Consider the following 12,123-nt stretch of genomic DNA (forward strand, 5'->3'; position numbering starts at 1 on the left):
TGAATGAGAGGAGCAGAGGGTGAGTGCCTGTGCAGCGCAGCTACTTCATCACAGTGTAACATTGTGGGGCGAGTGTACTTACTAAGTAGGTGTCCTTCACCAAAGTCTCCCCTGGCCAGTCGTGTGTGGAGGCCGCAGTGCCGGAATATGAAGGAGTCATGTGTGCTCCCCGGGAACTGTGCCACTATGTCCATGATGTAATTCTTTGCGTTGCACACCATCTGGATGTTGAGGGAGTGGTAGGACTTGCGGTTGCGGTACATGTATTCCGTTTCTGCTGGTGGGCAGATGTGGATGTGGGTACAGTCAATGCATCCTATCACATGTGGAAATTGGGCAACATTGTAGAATTGATGCTTGGTCTCCTCCAAGTCCTGTTGGCTGGTGGGAAATTTTATGTGGTGGTGTAGCTGGGTCAGCATTGCATCTAGGAAACTCCTTAGGAAGCGGGACATGGTGGGCTGGGATATCCCCCCAGCAGCGGCAACTATCCCCTGGAAGCTTCCGGAGGCCAGAAGGTGCAGGCTGCACAATACCTGGACATGTGTGGGCACGGCATAGGTCCGCCTTGTTGGGTGCTGCATCAGGGGGTCAAGGTCCTGAATTAGCTTGATGATCATTGGCCCATTCAGGCGGTACTTAGCGTATATTTACTCTCTGGTTTGGCCCAGCAGGGTGACCCGCTGGAAGAATATCCTCTCCTGGATCCTACGTCTGTTCCGTGCAGCTCGCTTCAGCCTTTGCCGCCTGACCACCATGTATAGTCCTGGCATTGTGAGACTCCTTATGCTGCAGCTGCATCTCCCTAAGTGTGTTTGGTCAGGCCAGCACCTGTTACTGATTGGGAAACGGTTTTTCAAATTTTTTTTTCTTTTACTTTGATGGTTACCCCCTACTTTGGGTTGTCCTTAAATTGCGCCTCGCAAATAGCGATTTTCGGGTTTTTCGCTATTTTTCTTGAATAGCAATTGCGATTGTATTGCGATTTCGCATATTTATTCGCAGAATCCGTGGTTTCTCGCAATGTCAGATTCGCTATTGGGCTACTATCGGGATTCTGTGAATTCTAATGCGATTTCGCAATTCTGTCTTAGTGAATTCGCTAATTTATTTATTGAATACCGTTTTGCAAAATTGCGATCGCAATAGCTTTTTTCGCAGCTATTGCGGTCGCAATTTAGCTTCATGAATCTGGCTGTAAATCTGTTAAATATACCGGGCCCTTGCCATACACTATCCGTTGGCATATCACCAAAGTTTTAAACAGTACTCTTTTCTTGACCGGAGCCAATGCAACATGTCAAGTGCTTTCTTTGAAGACGCTCTCCTTGGCTGCATGAGAGTCAACCTAGCTGCGGCATTCTGTAGAATTTGCAGTCTACTGAGGCCCTTAGCCGAGACCTCCAAATAAAGCACATTTGCGTAGTCCAGGTGAGACGTAATTAGAGCGTGTACCAATGTCCTCCTAGCCTCTAATGGGAGAAGATCCAGCGTCTTACGAAGTTTAGTTAAGACACCAAACCCTTTTCCCACCACTCTCCGGATGTGACCCTCATATGAGAGAGTGGGATCCACCCACACCCAAAGATTTTTTGCCTCCATACATGGGGTGGGAGTAGGACCCAAACTCGGAGGCCACCATTCCGAGGTCCAGCTAGAGTTGTTACCTCCTACCACAAGCACCTCCGTCTTGCTTCCATTCAATTTCAGGCAGTTATGATCCATCCAGGAGGAAAGCTCCTGCATACAGGCTCTGAAATTTGAAGCCTCCCCTCCAGGTGCCTGTGATAGGGAAATCAATAGCTGGGTATCATCAGCGTAGGAAACTGCATCTACTCCAAAACCCTGGACAATCTCCGCCAATGGGGACATGTAAAGATTGAACAGGGAGGGGCTGAGGGCCGAGCCCTGCGGGACTCCCTTCTCCAAACGCATGTCCTCGGAGTGGTGCGCTCCCTGCCTAACCTGGAAACTCCGCCCAATTAAAAAAGATTTTAACCATTTCAGGGCGGCCCGGAGGCCCCACCCTTGTTCAGACACTGTAGCAAGGTGTAATGTGCCCTAGTGTCGAACACGGCACTGAGATCAAGTATGATCAGTGCCATGGTGTGTCCCTCGTCGGCCCCCTGCCTAAGGGTTTCCGTGGCCCGCAGCAACGCCGTCTCTGTAGAGTGGCCTGCCCGGAAACCTGACTGTGATGGATGAAGGAGACAAGCAGCTTCTAAATGAGCCACCAATTGTCGATTAACCGCCTTCCCCGCCACCTTGGCTAAATACGGTAGAAGGGAAATCGGCCGCAGATTTTCTAATATCTCCAAACTCACGCCTGGTTTTTTCCTTATGGGGAGAACCACTGCTTGCTTCCAGCTGTCCGGGAGTGTATGCTGGGTAAATGAGATGTTTAGTACATGCCTTATGTATGGGTCCAAAGCGTCAAGGCTGGCCCCCATCACTTTAGGTGGCGCCGGGACTCTAGGGGACCTGGATTTCACGCTCAGACAGATACTCTTTAAAGTCTCAGGTGGGGGGACCACAAAGGTATTTAGTCTCAGCCCCGAACTACTATCCTGGCTCCCTTCCACAAAATCAGCCCCTCTCGCTGAGCTGTTGGAGAAGGATGAGTAGATTTTTTTCCACCTTCTCTGAAAAATACTCAGCTATGCGATTGCACTCGCCTATAGATGAACTCCTCATCCCAGAGGCCAAAGTCGATATTTCTTTAAAAATTATATAGAGCTCTTTAGTAGAGTTCTCGGCCACTCCAATCCTCTCATTATAGTGAGCGGCCTTAGCCCGTCTCAACCTCACTTGATAGCTCCTCTGCTCGAGCCTATATAGCTGTCTGTCCTGGGTTTTAAAACCTTTCCTCCACTGTCTCTCCAGGTTCTTGCACACTGCTTTAGCCTCCTGTAGGGCGGGCGTAAACCAGGGTGCGGTTTTGCGCCCTCTGCCCCCGCTCTATTTGGAAGCAGCAGCGCCACCTTATTAAGAGCCCGGCTGATACACCTCTCCAAATTGCCACATGCTGTGTTAATATCCGACCCTCCCGGCGGGCCCCCCCAATCAATTCTTTTGTAAAAATCTCCTGTTTAAAATGTTTCCACCTCCTACACTGGTTACCACTACGGTTCACTTCCCGTTCAACCTTCACGGGTAGTGATATCCTAAAAGGAACAAAAAAGTGGTAGACCATGGGATAGGGAGAGGAGTCGCCACCCTTACTTCCTGCCAGCTAGCAAATACTGGATCAAGTAAATGACCCAGCTGATGAATGGGATCACCGGACTTTAACTCCATTTGTAGTGCCTGTAGGTCATGTCGCAGGTCAACTGCCTCCTTATTTAGCGGGTTCTCTAAATGGATATTCAAGTCCCCTAACACTAAAAATATGGTATGTCTAATGACAAAATGGGCAATGTTCTCAAACAAACTAGGCCTGAAGCGAGTGGAATACCCCGGCGGCATGTATAATATAATCCCCGCCACTGTACAGTTGGACGTGATCTTTAAAGTAAAAAGACCCGCCTCGCTGTCCAGGACCGAGATTGGCTCCATACTACACTCCAGGGGTGATCTAGTAATTATTGCAATCCCCCCTCCCCTGCCTGTCTCTCTATCAATTCTGGTGATGGCATACCCCGGCGGGAGTGCCTCTATTATATCCGCTCGGAATCATCCCCCAACCATGTTTCTGTAAGAAACAACAGGTCAAGATTAGCCTCCACTAATAGTTCGAAAATCTCAGTCTTGTGTTTCCCCTTGGATCTACAATTGAGTAGCCCACTCAGAAAGGATCCTCTTTCCTCCTGTCGAGAGCATCCTATATTCCAGAAAAAAGAGCATTGGGGAAACTTGCTCGCTTGCATCACAGACATGCCATGACTGCAGGCCGGGTGAAATAGCCGACGCAGGTTCATTATTTCCTCCCTCCCATAATGAATCTTCCCATTAAAATGGCCAGGGGTAGTGGCCCCGGCCCTCGAACGTCCGCAGACGGGCGCAGACGGGCTAACCTTTGGCTTACCTTTGGCGCAACCTTGGCGCGCCCACAGCGCCCGTCCGCTGCGCGTCCGTTCAAGCATTCCCCTTTAATCACTGCTGCCTGCTGAGGGTCGATCGACTGGAGAGCTAACCGTCGCCCAGCCAGAAGTGCCTGTCTCTAGACCTTCTGCACCCTCCGCGCAACGGTGCTTTCACCGCGTCGGACCAGGGTGGGAAGGAGAAGAATAGAGACCAGGCAGCCAAGTCCCCCACAGTAGCGGGCCCCCAATCAGGTACGTGCCTTAAGCAGTCCCACTTAAAAAGACACACAAGGTACCCCGGTACCAAAGTGCATTTAAAAGTACGTGCCCCGATTAAAAAAAAAGTTTTACAAGGAACTGTGCCGAGTTTTACAGCAGCGCCACAATTTATACAGCAGAGAAGCGTAGAGCTCAGTAGTAAGCGGCCCTGCCACTGCCAACTCACCACATCGCAGCCATCCTGTCTTCCTCTTTTATCACTGCTGCATGCTGAGGGTCGATCGACTGGAGCGCTAACCGTCCCCCAGCCGGAAGTGCCTGTCTCTAGACCTTCCGCACCCTCCGCGCAACGGTGCTCTCACCGCGTCGGACCAGGTCGGGAAGGAGAAGAATAGAGACCAGGCAGCCAAGTCCCCTACAGTAGCGGGCCCCCAATCAGGTACGTGCCTTAAGCAGTCCCACTTAAAAAGACACACAACGTGCCCCGGTACCAAAGTGCATTTAAAAATACGTGCCCCGATTAAAAAAAAGGTTTTAAAAGGAACTGTGCTGAGTTTTGCAGCATCGCCACAATTTATACAACAGAGAAGCGTAGAGATCAGTAGTAAGCAACCCTGCCACTGCCAACTCACCCTCTAACTCCACCCTCCAACTCCACCCTCCAAATCCAACTCCACCTTCCAACTCCAACTCCACCCTCCAACTCCAACTCCACCCTCCAACTCCACCCTCCAACTCAAACTCCACCCTCCAACTCCACCCTCCACGTCCATCCTCCAACTCGACCCTCCAACTCCACCCTCCAACTCCACCTTCCAACTCCACCCTCCAACTCCACCCTCCAACTCCAACTCCACCATCCAACTCCAACTCCACCCTCCAACTCCAACTCCACCCTCCACCCTACAACTCCATGCTCCAACTCCACCCTCCAACTCCAACTCCAACCTCCAAATCCAACTCCACCCTCCAACTCTAACTCCACCCCCCAACTCCACCCTCCAACTCCAACTCAACCCTCCAACTCCACCCTCCAACTCCGCCCTCCAAATCCACCCTCCAACTCCAACTCCACCCTCCAACTCCAACTGCACCCTCTGACTCCACCCTCCAACTCCACCCTCCAACTCCAACTCCACCCTCTAACTCCACCTCCACCCTCCAACTCCAACCTCCAACTCCACGCTCCAACTCCACCCTCCAACTCCACCCTCCAACTCCACCCTCTAACTCCACCCTCCATCACTCAGGAACACCACCACATCACTCAGGGGCACCACCACATCACTCAGGGGCACCACCACATCACTCGGGGACGCCACTTCACTCGGGGACACCACCACATCACTCGGGAACACCACCACATCACTCGGGGACACCACCACATTACTCGGGGACACCACCAAGTCACTCAGGAATACCACCACATCACTCGGGAACAACACCACATGACTCGGGGACACCACCACATCACTCCGGGACACCACCACATCACTCGGGGACACCACCACATCACTCGGGGACACCACCACATCACTCTGGGACACCACCACATCCCTTGGGGACATCACCAAATCACTCAGGGACACCACCACATCACTCTGGGACACCACCACATCCCTTGGGGACATCACCACATCACTCGGGGACACCACCACATCACTCAGGAATACCACCACGTCACTCGGGAACACCACCACATGACTCGGGGACACCACCACATCACTCCGGGACACCACCACATCACTCGGGGACACCACCACATGACTCGGGGACACCACCACATGACTCGGGGACACCACCACATCACTCGGGGACACCACCACATCACTCTGGGACACCACCACATCCCTTGGGGACATCACCACGTCACTCGGGGACACCACCACGTCACTCTGGGACACCACCACATCCCTTGGGGACATCACCACATCACTCGGGGACACCACCACATCACTCTGGGACACCACCACATCACTCTGGGATACCACCACATCACTCTGGGACACCACCACATCACTCTAATACACCACCACATCACTCTAATACACCAACACATCACTCTAATACACCACCACATCACTCAGCCCAACCACATCATCACTCAGCACCACAACAGCACTGTCCTTGCTTGCTACCAACAAGCATTGCTATAGCCAATTGGCTTTGTGGATAACGATGCTATTAATTAATATATTTTCAAAGCCAACACATATTAAAAAAATGTGTAATTTACAATACCAATAGCTCACACCTTCCTAATGCGAGACCTATTGCTTTGCAAATGCTTGTTTTTCTTTTTCACGGTACTGTGAAGTCTTTCCTCAACAAGAGAAAAAACTTGCTGACCCCATTAAGGACTTTTAACCGGATTGCTACTCTATAATGTGAGGCGTACACTGATTACTTTCTTGGCGCTTTTGTTTCTCCTAAGGTTCTTGTGAAAGACATTTTATGTTATTTTTAACTAGCTCTTGGAATAAAACAGCAAGATAAAAAAAGCACAATACATGTCTCTGCGTTTTAATTAAATCAAGATTTCCGCTTTATTTAAGAAAATCCAGATGTGAGTTTGTGTAAATACGTATTTCCCCTTCTCAGAAATATCCCCTTTTTTAGGCTCAGGGTGCTATTTTCTACGTGCACAGTTTCCCTCCAGTGATGCAATACTTATTTGAATCAGACTTACTTATAAACATCTCGCGCCTTTCAGTTATAGAGGCATGGTAATTTGAACCTTGCATGCTCTCTGATACCGGTGAGAAGGTTTGCTTTTTATTCTTTGACATGTTTCTCCCACAAGACCCAGTAGCTACAACGTGCCCAGCCAAAACATACATGTTGGCTGCCAGACTTTTTGCCTTACGTCAGAGAAAGTCAGAGGCAACATCCATGTAGGAAAACAAGAGGCACCATCCAACCTAAACATGAGACCCCAGGACATCTTATGTGGCCAGGGCTCTCCTCCTCACAGCACACTGAACAGTACCTACTGACTATTCCTTTACCAACTAACTGCTGACAATTCTTTGGGTAAAAAAAGAAATAAGAATTGTTCTCAGGGTTTATTCTATTAAGATGAGGGAGTATTAGCATGCTTAACTGTCATTAAGTTATGTTTTATCTTATCATTGTTTATTTATTGATTTACATTTTGAAAATATTTCAAAATTGTTTAAAACAAATTGATCATAGACTCTTCAGACTCATCCGGGCAATCTGGGTTGTCAAACTGCGTCCACCTACCTTTGCACTAGGACTGATCAGCTAAATGCCCCTGATTCACCAACCAATCAAAATCGACAAAAATAGTTATTTGATTTAACATATAGTACCAAAATTAGTGCAAAAACTAAAGACGCATCTGATTTCCGTCTACATAAGATGTTTGAAATGAAAATAAACGTGCAATACTCTCATGACACACTGGGTTACCGAAGCATCCTGGAACCCATACTTAATTGCAGAGGCAAAATGATTTGTACATGCGATCCTGAATGGTCCTGTAATGGTTTTATGCAACTCAGCAGAGGGACCACTGCCTTTCTTTGCATGAGCTAGGTATGCAGAAGGGGGAAGAATGTCACCTGTAGAGAGAGCATGGCTACACAAGGTAGGCGTGGAGGTGTACGGCAGAAAGGAGTATACGACTGCGATGGCCTTCATCGAACTGTACAGAAAGGCCACAGCACCCTTAGATTTAACAATATATCCAGCTCTTGAAATAGTCAAAGCATGGAGAATGCAGTGTCCAGATTTAGAGAGCACTGTCCACTTTTAGGCACCCGAGCATACCAGTACTGGATTAACAAGCTTTTGTGCAAAGAATTGCAAAAATGGTCAGAACTCGATGTGCTGAAAAGAAAGACAACGCGACCACCATTTATTCAGGTTTTAGACAATAACATCACAAAATGTAGTAAGCTATCTTACATTTGTTGTCAGGTGCCATAAAAATAGCATGATTCGGTCACTAGTTGTTTGATTGTTCAACAACCACAAAGGAAAGTCGCAGAACATGTGAAACCAATATACACACAGATACAAAACAAACAAAAAGCAGGAAACCATTATGCACGTCTCAGGCATCACGAAGGCAAGGGATTCAGTTATGAAGGTTACATACACTTCACATGGAGGTTGGCCATCGCGCCATACAGGTGCGGGGAATGAGATTTTGATACCCTTTTTGATCGCCTAGATACTAATCTCATTCATCAATTTGGATCGGTTATTTTCTGTCATTGAGTAAAAGACAAACCCCGCATAGGTTAGATAAACCCCATAAACTGACGCAACTCTGAAGAACCACTTACGACTGATGAAGGTTTAAAAGTTTTATATAAAATCAGAATTAAGTGCATATACAATCCTCTCAGGTTAAGTTTCAATAAGTATACAAAAGAATACAATTAAAATCAATTCCAAATCTCCAGATTAAAGCATAGATACAATGTGGTCCTGTTGCGTCATCTACAAAAGAATAGACAAGTTAATTCTGTCCCTACTCTGTACTAAGTGACATCCCTACTTCGCAAGTTCCTTACCTAAAAAGGTGTCAGCAGTTTGACTTCCAAAGAAGTTCAAACTCTCTTAACCCCTAATGGTAATTTCTATCGAGAAGCAGTACCCTCTCTGCCTACCCATCCGCTCTCTAAGGGTCCTCGGCCTACTGCTCTCTTGCGCTCTGATCTCTCTCAGCGCTCGCTCCTAACTCTTCGCTTGCTTCTCCTCCCCAGGGTGCTGTCCCTAAAATACACAATCACAGTATGGGTGGAACGCCCCTTCGACGCCCACCACGTACTTTCCCCATGATGTAATTCTTTGCTCTTTCCATGGCTTCATCTCTTCTCGTCGTCCATTAAGTTGACCCTTCTCCTTAGACGCCATCTTCGTCTTCTTGCTGGTGACTTCATTTGACATTTCATTTGACACTTTCGGAGCAAAAGTCTATCACCTCAGCAGAACTCTACTCTTTACGACTGTATTCGTAACCTTAGTTGGTCCTGTGAACGGTCGTTTCTAAACAACACTCAAATTCCAAGCGTCTCTTATCACGTTTAGGCCATAAACTTCGTCCGGCATTGTCACCTTAAATCTAGCAAGACGTTTGACTCTTGTCTCGCACATTCAGATCAAGGCTATTCACGACTCCTGTGAGCCCACTAAATTACATACAGCGGACTACACTCCTGCGAACTCTTGGTCAGTTAGGTTAAAATCACATATGACCTAAACCTTCTAACATTCTTACAAAAACTCTTCTACACAGTATAACCTTTAACACACATTTATATATAATCGTATTTAGCAAATCGTTTGCTTATAAGTGAATACATTCTACATATAACGCAACATTTATATTCTTTTGCTTACATCGTGCTATACATTCTCTGCACATTTCGTCACTTTATGTTTCGCCGTTTTCTCTGTTTCATGTTACACACGTCTATTCAGTTTTACACGTTCTACTATTCTTAAGCAGTGATATACATTTCTATATTAGCCCACTATGTATACGGGCCTTTCTAATTCTAATACACTTTATAGAATAGATACAAATACATTGGTTACATCGGCTAACTTTACACTACAAGTGTTAACTTCACGTTATAGATTCTACGTTTATGCGATATGCTTGTGAATATGGTTCATACATATTTTTTTTATTCAAATTGCGCTCTCTCAGTTCCCCCCTTTGATGACCTCTAGGAGTCATCACTAAATGCAATTTGAATAACACCTTTACACAGAACTAGTTACAATATTCCCTCTTTTTATCGTTTCGAGAGCTCTTAAGCTTTTGTACTGTTGATCTTGCAAAGCAGCTAATCTCCTTTCCTGCTCTCTCATGGACCTTTACCATTTATACAATTTCACTAAACCTAACAATGTGATTATGCAAATCAATACTATTAAAACAGGTTTTAATATGTACCACACAATGCTTTTACCAAGGTTGGCAAACCAACTTCCAACCTTTCCTACTCCATGACCTACTTTTTCCCAAACATTTTCTTTTGATAAATCTTCGATTTCTTTATGTATCTGTGTAATGTTCTGTATGACTTTCTCAAGTGGTTTTGAATTATCTGGAATGTAAGTACAACATTCTTGAACCTTCAAAGCCTTGCAGACTCCGCCCTCTTTTGCTAGCAGTACATCTAAAGCAAGTCGGTTCTGAAGAACCATTGCTCTAATCGACTGCATCTCTCCTTCTACTAGCATTAATGACCTTGCAGTACTTGCAGATAATCTATCTACAACTGTAGCTAGTCTCCTGATCTTAACATCGTTAAGTATTAAACCTAACATAGGAAACATTGCTCCAAAAATGTCTCCAACTACTTCTGCATCTCCTATTTCCCTTTTCGTTCTTGTCGAAGCCTTTCCTTCTATGATCGCTAAATCCTTTGCATGATATATTTGGGGAAGACAATTGCCAAGTAACACGAACCATACCAATTGTCAGGCAGTTTTACATAGGCATTTCTTCCACATACAAAATATACATTAGGAATCGCTTGCATCCCTTTCATAAAATGTTTCGTATAGTACTCTAACCTAAAAGCATGTTCGCAATTTACTTCACCTACAAATACACTCTCATAATACGTCTTGCTTCGAGTTAAACATAACTTTCCTTTCTGCGTTCTATCCAAAGCTATTGGACCATTGCTACCTTTCCTCTTGTGTGCTTTTTCTTCTTCGGTCCAAACTGTTTTCCACTGTCCTGACATTTTCAGAATCTTCTGCCTTCTGTATCTGTCATCTACCTGTCCTATGAACTTTTTCTCTACCTCTGACACTTTGCAAGTCAGATTATTTCTGCGTGCATATGAAGTATCTAGTGTATCCCAAGGAAGAAAGAACTTTGTCAATCTGTCTTCCTTTTTGTAATAGTCCCACTTATTCATTTGTTTATATTTCGGGACTTCAGGCAGTACCGAATCATAATTTGAAAAGTAGTACTCAAATCCTTCTCTACCATAAAATATACTAAGCAATAAACTACATGTTATCCCATAAGTCAGTGGGAGATGATGATATCTGATGCCTTCATCCACGGAAGCCGGCAATTGCATACATACATAACATTCTTTGGCCTCCATGGCATCAATATACTCATACAATAGCTTGGCATATGCATTTGACCTAAAATTTCCCTGTGACTCGTCTACATGTAACCTACGAGCTTCATCTGCCAGTAACGCCTTTTCACGGATGGCATTGCTCTCCTCCTTCTTCCCACCAAGAGCAGGTTTCAAAGTCGTTACAGGCTTTACATCTGTTGTCTCTTTTTCAATTGCATGTCCTACCATGTACGATGTGGTAACTACTATAATAATAAGAAAAATTACTACCGCTATAAGTGTACCTATTATGCATTTAGCTTTTCGGTTTGGGTTGCCATTCTCCATGTTATCAAACAGCGTCACTCCTTCCTTAGCGAGGAAAGTTTTCTTCTTCAGGTCTTTGTTTGCTGTTTGCTCTTTATCAACAAAAGTCTCTTTTTCGCAACAATGTCTTTTATCCTTTCAGCAATAGACAACCCTAACCCTTCTCCGTCCTCTAAATGTAATCCCTAATTTTATTCTTCTTTCCACTCGGCTCTAGGTTATCTTCTTCTTTATAGCTTAAACACAAAAGTCTTTATGCATCTACAATTATTCTCGTACCTGCAGCTTTAATAACATTTCCCAATATTTCTAAACGGATGACTTTTTCTTCTTGTTCTGGTATTTGATGACCAAAAGTCGGAAACTGTAATCGATTTAGCACTAGTTCTTTGATCCGACTTAAGTAAGGGGGTATGGGAAGTGTGAAAGTCAGTAACCCCTCAGTCTCGAGTCCAGGCGTCAACATCCATATCTCCACTGCC

Source organism: Lissotriton vulgaris, chromosome 2_1 (genome assembly GCF_964263255.1).
Source record: "Lissotriton vulgaris chromosome 2_1, aLisVul1.2, whole genome shotgun sequence".
Lineage (NCBI taxonomy): Eukaryota > Metazoa > Chordata > Amphibia > Caudata > Salamandridae > Lissotriton > Lissotriton vulgaris.